Raw genomic sequence first — 21761 nt, 5'->3', positions numbered from 1 at the left:
AAAAAAGGATATTAGATGGATAATGAGACCGGAACAGACCAATATGATCTATATCCATAATTAGCGTTATGATGATGATGATGATGATGACAGTGGCTAATTAACAAAACTCTCTTGCACTTTTACGCATTTCGCTACTTCTCTTGGTTTATACTTACCCATTACGTAAGTACTGATCAGGCCACTCAAGTTGTGAACGACAGTTAATCTGGCGTTATTAACTTGTTTACCAGCTCCCATATGGAATGCTGCCAAATGCCTTTGTGAAATACTAAACAGTATATGTATCTCTTTTAACCAGAACCAGCCACTCTAGGATTAAAAAAAAAAAAGTAAATTATATAGACAGTGACACAGAGTTGTTTCTCCGCAAAGAAACAGACAAAATACACTGGCTTCGTAATCCTTAGTTGGCTTGGCAGTTATCTCAAACAACAACAAATTTGATTCTTTCTTTGGGGAAAAACTGTGCTGTCTCAGTAGAAAACTGTATTTCTCTTCAGAATATCCCATTCTTGTCGTGATGAGCACTTCGAAGATCTATACCACTCTAGAAATATAAATTGGATTTACCGTCTTCTGTTTAGTCCATTCTTGTACAAATGTCTGCCTATTTTCAGATCTTGTTGTAAGGGCATCGAGAAGGGAAGAAAGTAGAGCAATTTCTCAAGGTGACATTTTCCATTTTCTGTAAACACCGAAACTAAATTGAGCATTCCAACAAATAGTGTTATTTCCTGGGAAACTATTCTGGAACCCTTCACCCTTTGCGTGTGAGACTGATTCTTGGTACCTAATAAATAACCCGGTTAAAAGGTAGTGCCAACCAGTTGTATAAAAGAACTTTTAAAATTCTCATATATATATATATATATATATATATATATATATATATATATATATATATATATATATATATATATATATATATATATATATATATATATATATATATATATGAGAATAATATATATATATATATATATATATATATATGAATCATAATAAATAAGGTGAGTGAAATTAGATGACAACTTTAATCGATATACTTTTTTATATTTCAGATCGTTGGTTTGGTACTTAAAAAATGAAGCGAACCATAGCTAATCCAACTGCTTGTATTTATATTTATTTATGACCACTGCATTTTTTATTGTAAGTAATATATCATTCACGATGTTTACCAGTATTATTTAAGATAATGAAGGCATCATTACTTTAAATATAATCCTTGAATAGTTCATGTAACACTTTCTGTTTGAAATTGAGGAACGAAAGACTTTTTTTTTTTTTTTTTTGTCGTCGTCCTTCATTTTAAAGTAAAATAGTTAAAATGTTATTTTGAAAGTCTTACTTTAAAATGTCAACCTAGTGAACTGTAGGCCAAAGAAATTTATGCTAGTAAATTCGAAACTTTATCTGTGAAAAAAAAAAAAAAAAAAAAAAAATATATATATATATATATAAAGAGAGAAAAAGCCGTGTGTCGTTTCCTAAGCCATTAGTGCAGTTGTAACTAAAGCCATTATTAGTAGAACAAAGTAGAAATATACTTTTGTGTGTAGTTTTACCTTCTGTATTTAACGATTTCTGTACTCAGCAGCTCCATTCACGTCAAATTACAATGGTATAAAAGATTTAATCCAAATCTTCAATGATGCGCATGCGTGTAATGATGATATCAACCGAATCGTGATGCAGCAACTTCCTTTGATGATTTTAACACTTCCTTCGGTTGTGAAAACAGAGATGAAATCATGTGCGTCTGTTTTTGCTCAAGTTCGGTGAGTAGCTGTAAAGCCCTAAGAATAAACGTGGCAGAACTAGGCATTTTATATCATTCAGAAATGTAGTACTGGTGGGTTCAGTTATAATCATAAACTATATTAGTTTTTGTTTATTTACGTTGTCTTTCAGTCATTACAAATGCTGTAATTATAAACAAACAAGAAAAAATAACAATACATTAATCGCTAAGTTCATTATCTCTGTACCTAACCAGCATCACATTGGTCGGCATCTCTAAATCTCGTGAGATGAAGAGGTCATAATCAAAAGATGTAATGGTGTTAGCGTGTAGGGAACTTAATTTTAATTCTCTACTCTTACTAATGACAGTTTTCATTTTATTTTCAACGTTAAAATTAATAAATAACAGAAAGCGCAAAGGAGACAATCTTCTATTGATGTATTATGCTAAGAAGTAGTTGCAGTATTATTGATCGATTGTAAAGTTAATCATCCAGAGTTCTTTTATTTCTCATTGGCCTTTATGTATTTTCCTCCTTTCTTTAATCACCGCATACTCAAGGGCAAACATATTGATATTTTGCTGATGAATCAGCATCCAAGAAGGAACATTTGCTGTTTGATTAAGATATTTTTCAAAAATCAAAAACTTTTTAAATGGGAAATGCATCATTCCTTGAAAACACTAATGTATTAATTTCACGGTTTTTTTTTTTTTTTTTTTTGTCCATAGGATCATGATCTCTGACATTTTTGTGGATATAGCAGATTGATTTTATAAGAATTATAAGTATGAATCTCTGACAGTTTAATTATCTATCCAGAGATTAAGGAATATGACTGGCATAAAAGCTTTTATGATTTTAGATATTCGGTAGAAATGAACATCTGAAATGTTAATGAGAAATCATAATTTGAAATAGTAACTAAAACGTTCAAATGTCAATTCATGATATTAGTGTGGAATGTGGAATTGCTTAAGCAAATAAAGGCTTTTATTTCTGGTTCACCCCCCCCCCCTCCCAAGAAATATCTTTAAGAGGGAAAAGTGCATTCTCAATTGGTTGGAGAGTGGATTGGTCGGACTACATGGGTTTTAATACATTCTTTGCATTATATGAGAACATACACCATTTTTAATCTTTATTGATTTCTGATATGTATCCATAAGGGAGGGGTGGGATACTATGAAAGTACTGCATAATTAAGTTTACATACTGCTGGCATCCTTCATTTCAAGAGCTTTCTTCCAAAATGAGGTTTCTATTCAAATCTTCCGTATTGTCAGATGTTATGTTTCTGTCTTCTATGACACAATAATTCTATTCTTCTATAACTGCATCAAATATCTGTTTTGTTAACCTTTCTTCTCCCATTCTGCTTAAGTGATCATCTTATCTTGGATTACTCACATATGTCAAGTTCTGTAAATTGCTGGCCTGGTTGGCTGAGTGGTTAGCATACCTACCCTCTCCAACCAACAGGCTGTGGGTTCAAATCCTTCCATGAGCATGGATGTTTGTGATTGTCTTTAGGTGGAAGATGAATGCCATCTCTTGGTGTGAGACCACTGCCCTGCTTATTGGAGGCTTGAAGTGACTTGTAAAAGTTCCATGTTTGGTCTCTAGAGCAGGGTTTCCAGACTGTAAAAAAAAAAAAAAAAAAAAAAATGAAAATACATAAAAATATATAAAATTGATGAAAATAGATAGATAAAAAAATTCTTAGCCCGCCCATAGTACAAAATGTACTATGGGCGGGCTAAGTACAAAATGTACTACAGATTTGTAAATAACCTTTCAGGGGTAGGAGCAATGTAAAAAATAAATAAATAATAAAAAATCAAAGATGCCAAGAAATTATATTCTGGGTTTAATCCTTTCCCCAAGTGTAAGCAAACACTGTTTGCAGGTGAAGTATCAGGTATTTGTGTTAAATCAACATTTCTTATATAGCAAATACATCTTCATCTTTTCCATCTTGATCTGTGTTATTTGAAAAAGGAAGCCAACTGAAGTTGTGGACATTGAGATTTAGATCTCAATTTAGATTTAGATTTAGATTCTGATTTAGTAATTAGATTGATAAAGTCAAGCTTCATGGATAAGAAGCTGAAAAGGTTTCAGAATTTGGAGAACTGTAAATATAGCAGATGAACATTAGTGAATGGGTCAAGTAAACCTTTAGCCAGAGGAGGTCAAAAGTAGAGGCTTCTAAATTTGGTATTCTTTATGAAACAATATCAAATTGCACAAAGGTTGGTACCACTCTTGTAGCAAAAGGAATCAGATAGAGTATGATGCATGATTTGTTAATTTTGTCTGCAGTTTTGATTTCTGAAATAGAAGGTTTGATTTATGTCTGTAAATGATGATGATGGTGATTATACAGCAAATGCCAGTAAAGTATAAAAGAGATGAAAGTTGCATAAGCCTTTTCAAAGTACAGTCTTATTAATGCTTACCCATAATTATCAAAACTGTTCAATAAACAATTCTTCATTATACTAATCACAGTTGATGATTAACATGAAAAAGAATTAACATTAGCTCTCACAATTTATGAACTTACAAATTGTGATATTTGTATTTCCTGGTATTAATGTGAATGAAACTACAGTATCATCATTTTTCAGAGACTGCTATACTATTGAGAATGTTCATGCAGAAGTTTCAGTATCAAAAATTTGATGTCTTGTGAATCAGATTTTAATGAACTAATTTAACAGAAAAATGCTAATCAAATCAATAATTATACTCAATTATGATCAGAAATGTCAATAGAGTAATGAAAGTCATTTTTATTTCTTTTTCCATTTAAGCACTGACAACATTTAAAAGAAGGTCAATGGTTTGAAACAACTCGGCCCAACAGAATTGTCTGCAACTAATTGGTTGTCACTTGTGTGGAGGATTTGTGTAGTTTGTCATGAAATAGTTCACTACATAATTATCCACAGCCACAGTCTGCATAGTTATTTATTTATTCACATGGGGTTTCCCCCCATTCCTCAACCATCCCTTAGGACTGGTTGATCCCTCCTAGTGAGGGATTAAGTATGTATTGTATGGCTGTAGATAATTATCCACAGCCACAGTCTGCATAGTTATTTATTTATTCACATGAGGTTTCTCCCCATTCCTCAACCATCCCTTAGGACTGGTTGATCCCTCCTAGTGAGGGATTAAGCATGTATTTTATGACTGTAGATCTGTGTGTGTTCATGGGCCAGTTTGCCTGTTCTGAGGGATGAAAAACCAGAGTTTCCAGGTGAAAAAGCTTGACTCACCTTTAGTCAAGAAACCAGATAAAGTTCGACTCTCGTCCATGACGTGAGGAACCCAGGTCCTTCCGACCAAAGGGCTTTATCTATACTGGCTGAGCTATGGAGGCTCTATCTGTTATCTGATTACATTAATTAAAAAAAAAGTTACCATTTGAGGATTGAAGCCATTGATTCCACTGATTTTGGCAAGTGCTGAATTTACCTATAGTAAGCTATTGAGGGTACTTTTCATTGGTATCTTGGTGAAATCAACACTTTTGGGTATTCATTTGGTTATCATATTGTAACCTGATTGGATTCAGAGTAGTAGTATTTAAAAAAAAAAATCAGCAAAGGTTAGATTTTGCCTAAATGTTAGAAAATAGAAGTAGTGAAGTACTTTCTAAAGAAGTAGAACTTAGTGAAATGTTAGTGAAGTACTTTCGTTAGTGAATTTTAGTGAAGTTAGTAAAATGTTGTTAGTGAAATACCTTCGTTAGTGAATTTTAGTGAAGTTAGTAAAATGTTAGTGAAGTACCTGGAGTCAAACTCTAAAGAAGACATTAATTGATTCAGCAAGGGAGGTATGTTGTGAAGTTTTCTGTAAGGATAGAAAAATAAGAACCCCATGGTGGATGCAAAAAGTTAAAGAAGCAGTTCTGGAAAAGAAGAAAGCATATCAAAACTTCCTAACTAATAAGTCAGCAGGTGCCTTAAAATAATACAGAGAAAAATGTAAGTGGATTAAGCTAAAAGCTGTTTAAAAGTAGCTAAACAAATGTCATGGGAAGACTTTGGTAAGAATATATTTAATATATATCAAGAAGGTGGCAAAATGTTTTGGAGGCTATTGAAAAAGCTTAGAAATGGAGGAAAGAGTTCTGTAAAAGGAATCAAAGATGATTAAAGTTACATAAAAACTGTAGATAAGGATATCCTAGATGTCTGGAATAATTACTTTGAAAGACTTAAACAAAACAAGCAGTTACAGAACTGTACTAGAACATTATTGTTTATATGGGTACTACTCCATGGAGTCAAAATACTCATTGCAGGAGACCCACTCTATCCCTTAAAGCAATATCTATCATACATTTCCATAAGCCTATTCACTGTTGGGTGCTCATAACCATTTCTGGCAATCTATTCCATTCATTCACCACTCTCCAAGTAAATAACCTAGTCTGCACACCCTTACTAACTACACTGTTAGACAACTTCAAAGTGTGACTTGTTTTCCCCCTACTGCCCACATATCGAAAAATTTCTTTTGTAACATTTATAGAATCCCTTTAGTAACTTATAAGTTTCTATCATATCCTCTCTACTCCACCTGTCAGCTAAACTCTGAAACCCACACATCCTTAATCTATCCTCAGAAGGAACATTTCATAGACCTGTCATCAGCTTGATCAGTCGTCTCTGAATCCTCTCCACCACCTCCTGATCCCCAAGAAATTCAGGTGACCAAATCTGTGCACAGTAGTTAACATCTGGCCGAATCATAGCCTTATAAAGAGAGATAACCTCCCTATCTGATGATGATGATGATGGATAGAGATTTGAAATTCAGAGGACAAAGCAAGAGTTGGCAAAATAGCTCAGTCCTCTGAATTTCAAATCTCTATCCATTATCATCCCTAGCCTCATCAATTTCTTGTAAACTAGTATCATATAATATGAAGTATGTAATATTTTTATCCCAAAGTGCATTATCTTACATTTTACAACATTCAGTTGATAACCATTGTGCTTTGCTCACACTGCCAGTTTATTAAATCATCCTGTAAGATATCTACATCACCTTTATCAACTATTTCCATCCCTAGTTTTGCAACATTGACAAACAACTGATTATCTCCCTTCAAACCTTTTGCTGTATCATTAATGTACAAATTAGAGAGTAGTAGTCCTAGTACAGAGTCCTGGGGCACCACTCCACTAGTCACCTTCATTTTCCTTGATTCCACTTCACCATACACCACCCTCTGATGTCTGTCTATCAGCCAGCCCCCCTTCATCCCTGCCACCAGCCTCATATCCATTCCCATTTGCTGAGGACAGATGGTCTCGTCTTATCCTTCCAAGCATTTACCAATTTCCATATGATTGCAATCTTCTTTATTTTGGACAAACCAGTCATTTTGCAGAAAAAAAAGTCTATGTAAGACTGATACAGGAGTATCAGTCTTACATAGCTTACAATAAACCTGAGAAGTCTAACTGAAGCCTTAATAAACTTCCCAAACTTGAATCAGACAATTGTCTTTACTAAAAATAAGGGGAGGTCTTATTCTCCTTAGTTATGAGTTTCTTTTAATATAATAATATCTCTATGTCACTAATATAGTTTTAAATAATCTGTTATTCGCATTCTGCCTTATATAACCATTCCCACACTGATGATGGCTTGTTAGTTTCAAGTTTATGGAAGTTTTTTTCACTTGGCTATGCTACTAATTATATATTGGGTTTTATCCTTTATCCAAGTGTTAGCAAAGAAAGTTTGCACCTGAAGTAATTTCAGGACTGGGGCAACTCGTGGTAAAGGTGGTATAAGTTCTCATCACTTGCATTAGTATCTCTCATAATGCAAAGCATATCTCTTTGCAGACATGTATAATGCTATGCATTAAGGGAAGGGCCACTACCCAGCCTGGTTTTGACCTTTTTTGAGGTGTTGTTTAAGTAAAGGCCTCTAAAAATTGGGTGGTCCCCCCCCCCCCCCCCAGACCACTTCCTATGAGTGACCAAAGGACTGTCCAACTCAGCGGTGGCTCCACTCAGTGACAGGCTCACTCCAGCACCAAGCAGAACCATAATGTCAGCAGTGGACCCACTCAGAGACAGGCAAAAACCTACTCCCAAGTAGAGCATCTCAGGGAAAGCAACCACTTCTGTGCAAAAGCACATCAGTAGGAGCCATACCCAGAGGTGGTGATACTAAGGTGGAAGTAATGGAGAAGTCATATTTACCTATATGAGTTGCCAAAAAGTTTCACACCCTATTATTAAAATTCTCTGGATTTGAGATAAGTTTATGGAAGTTGTTTTCACTTGGCTATGCTACTAATTATATATTGGGCTTTATCCAAGTGTTAGCAAACAAAGTTTGCACCTGAAGTACTTTCAGGACTTGGACAACTCGTGGTAAAGGTGGTATAAGTTCTCATCACTTGCCTTAGTATCTCCCATAATGCAAAGCACATCTTCTTGCAGACATGTATGATGCTGTGCATTAAGAGAAGGGCCACTACCCAGACCGGTTTCAACCTTTATTGAGGTCTCATCAGCGGGAGCCAGACCCAGAGGTGGTGATACTAAGGTAGTAATACAAAAGTCATATTTACCTATACGAGTTGCCAAAGGGTGTAACACCCTAATATTAAAATTCTCTGGATTAGAGATAAGTTTATGGAAGTTTTTTCACTTGGCTATGTGCACCTTAGTATCACCACCTCTGGGTCTGGCTCCCACTGATGTGCTTTTGCACAGAAGTGTTGCTTTCCCTAAGATGTGAGAGGCTCTGCTTGGGAGTAGGTTTTTGCCTGTCTCTGAGTGGGGCTATCGCTGTGATTATGGCTCTGCTCGGGGGTAGGTTTTTGCCTGTCTCTGAGTTGGGCCACCGCTGTGATTATGGCTCTGCTTGGTGGTGGAGTGAGCCTGTCACTGAGTGGAGCCACTGCTGAGTTGGATGCTCCTTCGGTCACTCATAGGGAGTGGTCTGGGGGATCACCTAATTTTTAGAGAGGTCTTTACTTACACAGCACCTCAATAAAGGTCGAAACCGATCTGGGTAGTGGCCCTTCCCACAATGCATAGCATTATAGTCTGCAAGGAGATGTATACTTTGCATTATGGGAGATAATAAGGCAAGTGATGAGAACTTTTACCATGAGTTGCCCCAGTCCTGAAAGTACTTCAGGTGCAAACTTTGTTTGCTAACACTTGGATAAAAGATAAAACCCAACATATAATTGTTAGTTTCAAGTTAGAATGTTTGTAATGTTAACATTTCTTGTGTTTGCAGGTTAAAAAGAAAAATATATTCATTAATATGACACACATTTATAATACACTGGCTATAACTAACCATTACTTCTATAAAGTAGGTGAAATGGCTCAGTTAAGTAAGTTTGAGTGTGGTTAGTAGTTGGAAGGTTCAATCATTTGATGCTGTTGGCACACTCTCCCTCGATGAGTCTTTGGACTCCCTGGAGGTGTCAAATAATAATAATAATAAAATCTGATGATAAACTCTGGAGTAGATACAGAGTCAGATAACAGAAAAGAGACAACTAAGATATTGTCAGTGTATTATAAATGTGTGTCATATTAATGAATATATTTTAACATGCAAACACAAGAAATGGTAACACTTTACAAATATTTTATTATATCAGGTAGAATTTTGATTATATGAACAGGATACATTAAGAAAGTGCAGATTAAAGGGTCTGTTATAGAATAAAAAGGGGTAAATGATTTGCTGGACATAAATTGGTGAAGGAATCTTTTTTTTTTTTTTGATTATCCTGCCCATGAAGTTGAAACCTCATCATTTTAGCAGTTAGTTCAATGAGAAATGAGAGTCGAGGGCTACATAATCCTTAGCTTAGAGACCAAACATAACCTAATCTTATAGGTCAATGGTGGCTGAATTGTTGAAGAAGAGTGTGGAGGTGATAACCCAGCCAACAAACTATCATTCAGTTGCTTTAACTTCAATTCTCTCAAAATCATGGATTCTATCACTCTGTTCACGGTTGATTTTCTAGCTGAACTCAAACTATCGAAAGGTTCAGGAAAACTCGCATAGTTGCTCTTGACATTTCTAGGGCATTTGATTGGGTCTGGAACAAAGCTTGACAAACTACTCAGCAAACTACCATCCTCCTATGGCTTGCCTTCTGCTGTTTTCAGTTGGGTTGCTAGTCTCACCTCTGGTCGCTTGCTACTTGTCGATTATTATTATGCGATATAGTTTCAAAAATATTTTTCATTTTCATTGCTGGCCTGGTTGGTCGTGTGGTTAGCGTATCTACTCTCCAGCCAAAAGGCTGTGGATTTGAATCCCTCCATAGGCATGGATGTTTGTGATTGTCTGTGAAAAGACTAGTGCTGGTGGTGGGCAGTAGATGCAGTTCGTTGTATTTGGTGGATTGAGTGGTGGAGAATTGTAGTGGATGCCCTCCCTCGATGAGGCTTTGGACTGTCTGGATGTGCCATGTAATAATAATAATTATAGCACCGATGGAATGTGGAGACTCATTGTGGATTGGCCGAGCAGTTAGTGTTCCTGCCCTCCAACCAATAGGTCGCAGGTTTGAATCCTGCTAAGGGCATGGATATGGCATGTGGACATGGATGTGTACTGCTGTAACCTTGGATATGGCACAATATGACCTTTGCTGTCCTTGCACTATTAAAAAAAACCCATAAATCATCATCATCATCTTGAGAGACTCAAACTAACTACTATACACACAAAACCTATCATACTTCTCCTTAAACTCATTCAGTGTCAGGGCACTCGCAGCTAATTCTAACATTCCATTCATTCACTCACCACTTTCATGCAAAAAAATATTGTCGCCCCTCCCCTACTAACTACACTCATATATAACTTCCATTGGTGACCCCTAGTTCTTTATTTGTCATATATTGAAAAATTTTCTTTGCATCAATTTTATAAAACCTCTTTAATATTAAAAGTTTCTATCATGTCCTCTCTTTTCCACCTATCAACTAAGCTTTGTAACTCATACACCTTCAGCCTGTCTTCAAAGGGAGCATTCCACACACCTTTTGTGCTCGGTTGCTCATCTCTACTACCTCCTTGTTCCCAAAAAACAAAGGTGACCAAATCTGTGCAGTAGTCAAGATGTGACTGAATCACATCTTTACTTATAAAGAGGGATAATAACTTCTCTATCTGTTAGCATGTCTATTTTACCAACTTTTGCCCTCTGAACTTCAATTCTGTCTGCCATTATCTCTGTCTTAGCTTCATCGATTTCCTGCAATCCAGTACCATTAATATACACTGTATGAAACTTTTTTAACCCAAAGTGCATACCTTATATTTTGCAACATTAAATTGACAATCATTATCCTTTGTCCACAATGCCAATTTACTTGAATCACTACTGCCCACCATCACCACTAGCATTTTTTTTTTGTCTCTAAACTGTGTGTGTACAAGGCTGATTTGTCTGTATGCAGGATGAAAAACCCGAGTTTCTGGGAGGAAAAAACCCTGCGATAACTACATTAAGTTTATCAACTATTACTCTCTCCAGTTTTGCATATTTAGTTTGCTGATTTTATCATTGATATAAAAATGAAAGAGTAGTAGCCTTAGTATAGAAACCTGAGGTATTCCAATAGTCACCCTCATTCTCCTAGATTCCACTCCACCATATACTACTCTCTGGTATCTCTCTATCAGCCATCCCCTATCCATGCACTAGTTTCATATCCAGTTCATTTGATCCAACTTTTGTAATAGATTTCCATATGGTATTCTGTCAGATGCGTTTGCAAATTCTAGTAGTATCATGGTGTAGCCATTTCCTTTATCCAATACCACTGTCACATTTATTATAAAATGTGAATAAATTACTACAACCTACCCTTTACAAAGCGGTGCTGCCTGCTATAGAGTATCACACCCCTATCCAGTTGGTTAAAGGTAAAATCCGAGGATATCCATTACATATGGTACAATCTACACAAAGTTTATATAAAGATACTAAAATACAGTTACAGTTAGTAGAGCTTGAAAGTAATCAAGGTGTTAGAGAGGGATGTAACATATCTCCATCTCTCTATTAAATATGTATATTGATCAGATTATTAAAATATGGAAAACAACAATAAAACAAGGTATCTTGTAATATCTGTGGAATAGTTAAAAGGCACTAAATAAAAAAAGATAAGAAACACAACTCAAATTTGATAAAATTTGAGTTGTGTTTATATGGTTCAGAAATATGGACTGTTATATGGTTCAGAAATATGGACTGTTAAAAAAAGAAAAAGATGAAAGTAAATGAGGTTTCTAAGAGCAGTTAAAGGGTGCAAAAATTCAACCATATAAGAAATGAAGACAGAAGTTAGATATTTACAATGTAAATGAAAAGATCAAGGAATACAGAAAGAAATGGAAAGATATCAGCCACCAAAAGAAGTGAATAAATATAGACCGAAGGGGGGGAGGTGGATAACTAGCTGCAAGACAGAATGACCAGTGAAGCTGGAACAGGCAGATATCTAATCCTTGGGGGAAAATATACCTCTATAGAGGTATCGCTATAGAGAAGTAGAAGGACACTCTACACAATACAACTCTCCGTCTTCATGTAGAGTATTTAATGGCAATATTGAAAGAGTTGTGAACTTTTTATTATCCAGTTAATTATCTCAGAAAAAAAATTTATACGTAGGATGTTTGAGAAAGCAGTTATGTAATTTGCCTTAATGTCAAACAGTATGTGACAATCCTTTGAATATCTGATTTATTGGTTGATAATTGAAGGGAATGGTTGGTTATCTGTAGGCACCATTACACTATATTGTACTAGAAGTCACTTCACATACTAATCGATTCAGAGAGTTATTTAATTGAAGATTCAGCTCTTTGCAAGTCATACAATTCAGAAAAAGTACTTTACTTTTTATTGAGATTCCAACCTGCCATAAGGAATTGGGAAATTTTTTTATGCTTCTTCCACTTAAAAGTGGAAGAAGTATAAAAACAAATTATGTAGTAGTGAATACTACTAATACTAGTGAATTGCAGAAATATATTAGTGGATTCCCAAAATAGTATACTTTTTACATAAATAAGCACCTTTTGAAAGTTTTTGCATCTGAGGATTGAGATGATTTTGTTTCTTCATTTGTCACAACTGATGATGGGTACAAAATAACAGAGTTCATATTTTGTTTCAAAATCAGAAAGTGTTATTATTAGTAGATACAAATACAAATAGTTTTTGTATTTAAATTGTGACAAAGTGCAATGAAAGGTGTCAACTGAAGTTAGATGTTATAGTTTGGTCATCACTGACTCTTAAGGTAAACAAGGGAGGAGTGATTCAGATACTATTTTTGTTGATGACTCCATTCAAAATAACATTAAGAAAGTAGTGCCCATTGCTCTTTCTAAATAGTTTTTTTAATAAATGGGTATTTTTATTTGTTTACCCATTGCACTATTTTTAAGAAATTTAAAATAAAAACTATAATTTTTTTTTTATCAGATATTATCTCCGTCCACATGCAAACCCAAATTTTCAGAATTTGGAATTTAATAAGTATCTGCAAGTGTCATAACCTTAACTATAAATGTGCAATATATAAGAATTTTAGAGCTATACATTTTCAAAGTATAATGGAATGTGGTTTCAAGTCTTTTTTTTTTTTTTTAAGTCTTTGAACTTCAAAAAATAAAAGCTTAGTTTTGATAAAGAAATACAGTATTTAAAGCATACTTAGATTGAGTGTCATTGTCTCAGTCACATTAATAAGTGTTTCAGAAATATGATCACTTTTTTTAGCAAAAATATTTCTATTAACATGCCTATAAAAACCACTGTTATGTGAAACATTATTTTAAAATGGACCATATCTGTTCATATTAGCAGTTTTATTTTATGTTCATATTTAGCAGTTTTATTTATAAAATTTTGTTTTCTCATTATATGATCTGCCAAAGTACTGTGCAGAGAAAAATTGCATGAGATGATTGACAACATAAGCTGTTCCTAATTTAATTAGAAATTATTATTATTATTTGACACCTCCAGGGAGGGCACTACAACTCTACTGCTCTACAACTCCGTCTCCACTATTCAATCACCAACTGACCACCACTACACCAATGCCATTTACCACTGGTATTTACACAGACAATCACAAACATCCATGCCCACAGCGTGATTCGAACCTGCAGCCTTTTGGCTGGAGAGCAGATACGCTATCCACTCGGCCAACCAGGCTGGCTAATGTCACTGAAATTTCAGTAATTGTTTTCTTTTTTTCTTCTTAGCAATTCTAACTTTGGTAGAGAATGGAATTTCATGCAGTGAATGCTCTGAAATGAGCTAGCTGCATTATTCATTGTGGTTATTATTCATTGTCCCGATTATAATGCATCGTTAATATTCATGTTCACATGTACCTAAAATGTAAGTGTATTTTTCATCTGTTGCCAAAAAATTTAAGTCCTTCAGGAAAAGTAACGAAAATGTATTCTGAAAACAGAATTAAAATGGAAATACTCAATGTCACTACTTATTTTTCATTATTAAACATTTGCAGTGATGTACTTCAGTTTTATATTAAAAAAGAAATTAGTATAACTTTAAATAAAATCTTCAGGGATTGTCTAAAAGCTCTGCCATTTTGAATCCATGAAAAATCATATCAGAGTTATTTTAAGGACTTTATAAAACTTAAGGTTGTCAATTAGTTATTAGTTACTTTTTTTTTTAAGTTACTTACTTTTTTTTTTAAGTTGCTCTTACCCATGAAAGGTTGTATATACCTGTAGTATTAGTACTAGTATTAATTAGGTAATAAATTAAATGTATATACACTAAGTGACCACTGAAAATTCAACTGACTTACTGCAGTCTTCACTAGCAGTGGGTGAAACCCTCTGCAGTGCTGATGCTGATATTTTTTGGCTCTTCAAAAGGATTGAGTAAGCTGGAGAGGTAGACAAATTAATTGGGATATCAGTTTAATGCAATCAAATGTAAGGTTTTGAAATTTAGGATCCACAAATGGGATGATTCATACTTGCTTGGTGGAGTTATACTGGAAGAAATGGAGGAAAATAGGGATCTTGGATGACTGTAAATAGAAATTTGAAGTTCAGAGGACGTATTGCAAAGGTTGTGAAGACATCTCAGAGATTGCTACAATATTGAGGAGGACATTGACCACAAGAGATAAAAGGATGGTGGTCTTATTGTATAAAGATTTTATCAGACCATATCTGGATTTCAATGTTAAGATTTGGTCACCAGGATTTGAAGGAGATGAAGTAACCTTGGAGAGGGTACAGAGATGTATAACAGAAATATCAAGACTGTAAAATGTTGAGTATCAGGATAGACTGAGGGCATGCAGACTGCAGAGTTTGGTGGATAGAAGACATGGGGGGGGGATGATGCAATTGGGCTGGTGAATGATTGTCATTATGAAATTAACACTGGGGTGATTTTTCGTATAGTGATGTATGGGAGAAGGACAAGCGGGGGGGGGGGATTATTTCAGGAAGTAGTGTGTAAAAGGATAGCAGTAAGTTTTTTTTTTTTGCATGGCAAGTAGTAGGAGCATGAAATCCATTTGTTTTAGAGGATGATTAAAATGCAAACGGTGGATGAGTTTAACGAGTGGTATGATAGCTTATGTATTGACTAGTATTGACCTCCTATGATGAGTCTTTTAACTCTATAGAGGTCAAGAAAAATAATATGCTGTATCATAGACGATATGCTTCCCATCGTAATGAATGTTAGAGTAATTGATAATGAGGTGTGATCTGCTCAGTATATAGCAACACAAACAAATTGTACTTTATACACTTTTTTTTTTAAATGTGAATCACCTCCAAAAGGTTGTGAAAATAATTGTACATTAGTGCTATGAGTGGGCCTGGAACTATATAATCCAGTGACCTCATCCTAGAGAACAAATATGGAATTTTTTTCAACCCTCCAATAAATAGGGATTGGTCTCACACTGGGTGTTGAAATCATTTACCACCTAAAAACATCATGAATATTCATGATGTTTTTGGGCACCTAGATATAACAAAACCAAATTAAGAATTTATAATTTATTTGCTATAACATAATATTCCACTGTAGGGTTTTAATTTACAATACACACACACCATTTCCACTGTTAACTCTTGCCACTAAGAGAAAAATCTAGCTTTTCTTACTTTTGTCAAGCACTCTTACTCATTCCACCTCTATTCTATAGAATTCTTATCAGTTTTTCTTTCAATCACTTCTCCTTTGCCTATCACTAGGCAAAAGAGAAAACTGCAGGTCTGACTTTATAATGATTATCTGTATTCTTTCTATTGTTTTTTTTTGGATGCATCTTAGAAAAAAGGCACTATGATTTTCTTATTCTGATTTTATATATATATATATATATATATATATTTTCATTCATTCATTCATCTTCAAGGCCCACCTTTCCTAATTGGGTTGTGGGGGCAGCTGCTGCAAGAGGAACTTCCAATGGTCATGATCCTCCACCACCAAGCTCAGTGTTCTGGTGGGATTTTGGATATAAGCAAGTTCTTGGCCTTCCACGTGGTCTCCCACCCTCTGGCAAGGAGGGCCTGCTTGGGGAGCCTCTCTTGTGGCATTCTGACCAGGTGCCCATACCAACATAGGGCATGGTCATCTGATGATCTCTCAATACGGAGAAGCAGCGGTCGAGTATTGAGGGTTTCCTGAATTGCAGAGCTTTTGACTCTGTCGAGTCTTGTCAGCTGTGCAACCCCTCAAAAGAACCTTATTTCAGCCGCTTGGATTCATGTCTGCATTCTTTCGGTCATTACACAGCTCTCACGACCGTAGGTGAGGATGGGGACATAGACTGTATTGAAGACAGACAGACAGCTTTGCCTTCTGGCTTAACTCCTGCTTCAATACTACTGAACGGCCAAGCTCCTACAATATTGCGTTTGCTGAGCCAATCCAAGTATCTAGCTCTATGTCCCACTTTCCTTCACTCGTGAATATGGACCCAAGGCATTTAAACTTCTCCACCTGCCTCAGTGAGACTCCACTCACATGTAGAGTGCACTGGGATGGTTGTATTGAGACCACGAATGTTTCAGTTTTGGCCACACTGATCTTCATTTCAGCTTCTGCACAAACAGCTACTAACCTATCCAGGGTCTGCTGGAGGTCGTCTGTGGAAGAGCTAAACAGAACTAGGTCATCTACACAAAGCAGACGTCCGATGCTACATCTTCCAATTCTGACACACTCACTGCCTTGGCTGTGCCTATCAATCCAGTCCATAAATATTATGAAAAGGAGAGGTGACAGAACACACCCTTGACAGAGGCCTGCTTGGGGAGACTGTGAAAGGTTCAGATTTTGTGCTGTTTACCCTGACACAAAACTTCGGTCATTCATGCAGGGACTTGATGGCAGCTAATAGTTGGCCTAATTCTTGGCATATTCCCAAGATTTCTCAAGGACTTGCCTTAAAGTAAAGATTTGTTCAGTTGTGCTTCTACCAGGACGAAAGCCACATTGTCCTTCCTAGAACTTTGACTCAACTATGCTCCTGCACCTTTTTTCCAAGCACCTAGCATATACTTTCCCAGGCAGGCTGAGCAGAGAGATGCCATGATAGTTGCTGCAATCTCTCTGGTCTCCCTTCTTGAAGACTGGTATTATTATGCCTGCCTGCCATTGCTTTGGAGCTTGCCCAGATATCCAAGCAGCCACTGTTTCGATTTAAGGCTTTTAGCATTTCAGGCCGAATTTCATCATCACCTACAGCCTTGCCCGATTTTAGTGATTTTATTGCTAAATGGACTTGCTGAAAGGACGATATATATATATATATATATCGTCCTTTTTTTATATTACCATTATTTGCTGCCATTTTCATCAGTTTTGTAATATGATCCCACCATTTCAATTCCCATTCACCACTACTTCGATATACCTGTTCTTATTAGTTTCTAGTATTAAATCATATCAATATAGTATGCTCTTCAGAATTTCTTCACCCAAAATACATTACTTTTGCATTTGGCAATATTATATTGGCAGTATTAAATTTGCATCCATTAACCTTTGTCCATATCACTAGTCTATTCAGTACTTCTAGTAGGCAGTCCATGTTGGAATTGCATCTGATGATTCATTAACTTTGTATTGTCAGCAAAGACCTGGATATCTCTCTTCACCCAATGGTTCTGGGACAGAACTCTGCACTTGTATTCTTCTCACATGTGCTCTGATCTATGTGGAAGGTAGCCCTAGTAAAATGGTCACTCATCATTTGAATTGCTTTCTCTGAAGCTTCCATCCATCTTCATCAGTAAAGGTTATTCTTCCACAATCATTCTTTCTTTTACTCACAGCAGTAGAATTCTCTAGAACTGTCATTAACTTGCTCATTTATCTTCTATAAATCTCTTATGACAAAAAAGTGAGAATTTTACATTCTTACTTTGTCACTCTTCCAGCTTATTACTCTTGCAGTTTTTCATTCCTCTTCTACCAAAAGTTTCTCTGCATTTTTTTCCATATGTGAAGCTCATACTTAATAAGATTATCATCTATTAATTCCCTGATTTATTCTTCTAACTGAAATGTATCAGGATACTGCTTTCACCAAACTGCTGTTGCTCATGCATTACTGTCTAGATCAGGAATTACCAACCTTTTTGAGCTCCGGAGCGCTTTTAAGATGAGGAAACGATACTGGGGGCACTCTCCCCTCTCCTGCCATCTTTCTTAAAGCAATCAAACAATCAAGATAAATTTATGTTGTGGATAAATAAACAAAAGGATCATTGTAATTTTGTTTTTATTGGAAAAGAACAAAAATGTTTTAAATAATTTAAATAAATTGTGATGAAAAATGAATTTTAATGGAATCCTTGGAGTTGTATCATTGACAAGTCCTTCATAGTTGGAAATATAAGATGATGTTGCAGCTCGCAAACAATCATTGAGATGTTCATCCTTTAGTTGCGATCTATATTTAGCTTTTATGATGTTCATGGTAGAAAAAAATGACTCGCACAAGCATGTTGATCCAAAAGAAGAAGATGTTATCTTGTATGCACAACTTTTTTTAAAACAAGAAATCTTTCTCTATCCACCAACCTCCAAAAGTTTTCATGACCTTTATATGATTTTAATGTGATATCATTCCTGAGATCTAAAATTTTCAGTTGTACTTCTTCTGTTGTTGCATTGTTAAAGTTTGTAATGAGTTCAGCAATTTCGATCACACTTAAGTCTGTAAAAGGGTTTAAAAAAAAAACGGTACAATTGGCTCAGTGATGTTGAACTGCTGAAATCTCTGTTGTCAATCATTTTCTTTAGATTTGGGAAATGTGAGAGATTTCTGCTCCAAATGATTATATCTACAAAGTCAGCTTCTCTTTGAATGATCGGATCGAACTTATCATCATTGTAATGTGTTTATCCTTTCCTTGGAGTTCCAAGTTTAGAGAATTAAATTTTTCTACGATATCCATAAGGAAACCCAAAACCATTAACCAAAAAGGATCACTTAACTACTCATAGTTCTGTTCTTGGGAACTGAGAAATTCTGTTATTTCTTTAGTCGAACTCACAAATCTTGAAAGTACTTCTCCTTTGCTTAGCCAGCGAACTTCGGAATGAAGAATAAGATCTTTTTTAGTTACATCATCGGTACTCTCAATGAAAGACTTAAAGAGCCAGTGCTGTAGAGGAGAGGCTCTAATTGAGGTTATTACTATTAGAACCGCTTTCATAATGTGACTAAAAGAGAGAACTTTACTGTACAATGCTTCTTGATAATGCAATAATATATGTAATATGTAAAGATCGGAAATGATTTGCGCTCCCTGAAAAGAGCAATAAATCCTTTGAAAGTACCCACCATTGCTGGGACCTCCATCAGTGGAGATCACTCCCAACTTGCTTAGAGGGAAATCTATTGTTTTGATGTATTGTTTAAATGTATGGTAGGAGTGCGCAGCAGCTAGGTTTTCGTTCCTGCACCCTGTTAGTACCCATTAGGGGAAGCTAAAGCTGCTATCAACCAAATGATGCAAGTGATCGAACTAAAATGCTCCCAATTTCTGCCCTAAAGAATCCTAAATGGGGCCAAGCCTAAAAATAATATCATTTAATATTGAAGGTTTCTCCAGTGTCAAGCAAGATCTCATTGCAAATATTTGCAGAGATAATGACTACAGTGTGCTCTGCCTGCAAGAAACTCACAGAGGAGAAGGTGCTGCAAGACCTTACATCCATGGCATGAAACTCATCAAAGAAATACTCCATGATAAATATGGCAGTGCAATATTTACAAAAGAGAACTTGATCCCATCATCCATCGACTCAACGAACAACAGAACCATTGAGATTATTACGATCGCATTTAAAAATATCTCATTCACCTCAGACTATAAACCACCTGAAGAAGCTTTCTCCTTCCCTGACATCCTCCTCATTAATAATGTATACATGACTAATGTTGTATTAGGTGATTTTAACTGTTTGTGTAACCCCAGTTGAGTGTTAACTGGGGTTATACAAAGTCCAATGAAGATGGAGAACTTGTTGAAAATTGGGCTGAAAACCTTTCTCTAAACCTGATACATAATCCAAAACTCCCTGCATCTTTCAACAGTGGCAGATGGAAGCGAGGCTATAACCCTGACCTCATATTTGTTAGCTCAAAAATATCCAACATCTGTGTTAAAAAGGTTTTAAATCCGATTCCACATACTCAACATAGACCTATAATGCTTCAATTCAACCCAGCAATTATGCCTAACACCGTCCCTTACAGACGACAATTTAATTTCCAAAAAGCTAATTGGGAGAGTGTCGTGGAAGATCTAGACTGCTCCATAGAAAGTCCCTCTAAACCCTCAAGAGTATCCAGAATTCATAAAAATACTGAGGAAAATCTCCACCAAACACATCCCTGCACAAATGCTGCACAAATTACATTCCAGGATTTTCCAAAAAGTGACGTACAAGCCCAGTATGCTGATTACTTACAACTTTACAACACCAACCCCTTCTCAGAAGAGACTATCCAAGCAGGAGAAAAATTATGCTCCAAGATGGCAGAGGAAAGGCATTCCTCATGTAAAAAAGAAATAGAAGCCCTTGATATGATCCATAATAGCAGAAAGGCATGGAACTTTATCAACAGAATTAGGAAGGATTTCACTAAGCCATATGAGCATCCGCAGGTAACAGCTAATCAAATTGATCACCAGCTGCTGCTGAATGGAAAATTCACTAAAAAACACACAAAAAATAAGATACTTAGAACCCCAAGTGAGGAACAAAATATGATTAACTCAGATTTCACCATCACTGAACTCAACGCTGCCATCAACCTATTAAAACCTAGAAAATCTGCAGGCTTTGATGATGTCCGTAACGAACAGATTAAACATTTTGGAACCAGGACTAAAGAGTGGTTCTTAAACCTATACAACTCTTGCCTCAGAACCCTAAGGATACCAACTATCTGAAGGCATGCCAAAGTGGTGGCCTTTCTGAAACCAGGGAAACCCCCCACCGAAGCAGAAAATTACAAACCTATATCACTACTTGGCAACCTCTTTAAACTCCATGAATGATTCATTTTGAATAGGCTACAACCCCTATCGAACCCCATCTTATTGCTGAGCAGGCTGGCTTTAGACCAGGTGAATCCTGCACATCACAAATTCTCAACCTCACTCAATATATAGAAAATGGTTATGAACAAAAACTAGCCACAGGAGTAGTCTTTGTAAACCTAACTGCAGCATATACCTTAAACCATCTTACACTCAGAAATAAAATATACAGAATAATTAGAGACTATCGCCTTGTCCTCCTGATCCAATCACTCTTGGAAAACAGATGCTTTTCCATGGACCTTGGGAGTAGGAAGAGCCGCGGCACCACCAAAAAAATGGCCTCCCCCAAGGAAGTGTGATAACACACTTCCTTGG

The 21761-nt window shown here is 35.8% G+C and overlaps 1 protein-coding gene across 2 annotated transcripts in view; it reads left to right on the top strand.

Annotated features, from left to right (window-relative positions):
* Positions 1-1656: 1656 nt before the first annotated feature.
* LOC150105111 (apoptosis-resistant E3 ubiquitin protein ligase 1) overlaps positions 1657-21761 on the top strand; it is a 377933-nt gene continuing 357828 nt past the window's right edge. Inside the window, exon 1 of one of the 2 annotated variants that reach the window (XM_090395495.1) lies at positions 1657-1784. The gene's annotated coding sequence lies outside the window, so the exon portion shown is untranslated. Of the gene's footprint in view, positions 1859-21761 lie in introns of both variants that reach the window. The other variant, XM_090395494.1, reaches the window with a different exon arrangement.

This window comes from Typopeltis vanoorti, chromosome 7, assembly GCF_054136105.1.
Source record: "Typopeltis vanoorti isolate ZY-2024b chromosome 7, IOZ_Tvanoo_1.0, whole genome shotgun sequence".
Taxonomy (NCBI): Eukaryota; Metazoa; Arthropoda; class Arachnida; order Uropygi; family Thelyphonidae; genus Typopeltis; species Typopeltis vanoorti.
Note: the sequence above shows the minus strand (reverse complement) of the source record. Positions and strands in the feature narration are given on the sequence as shown.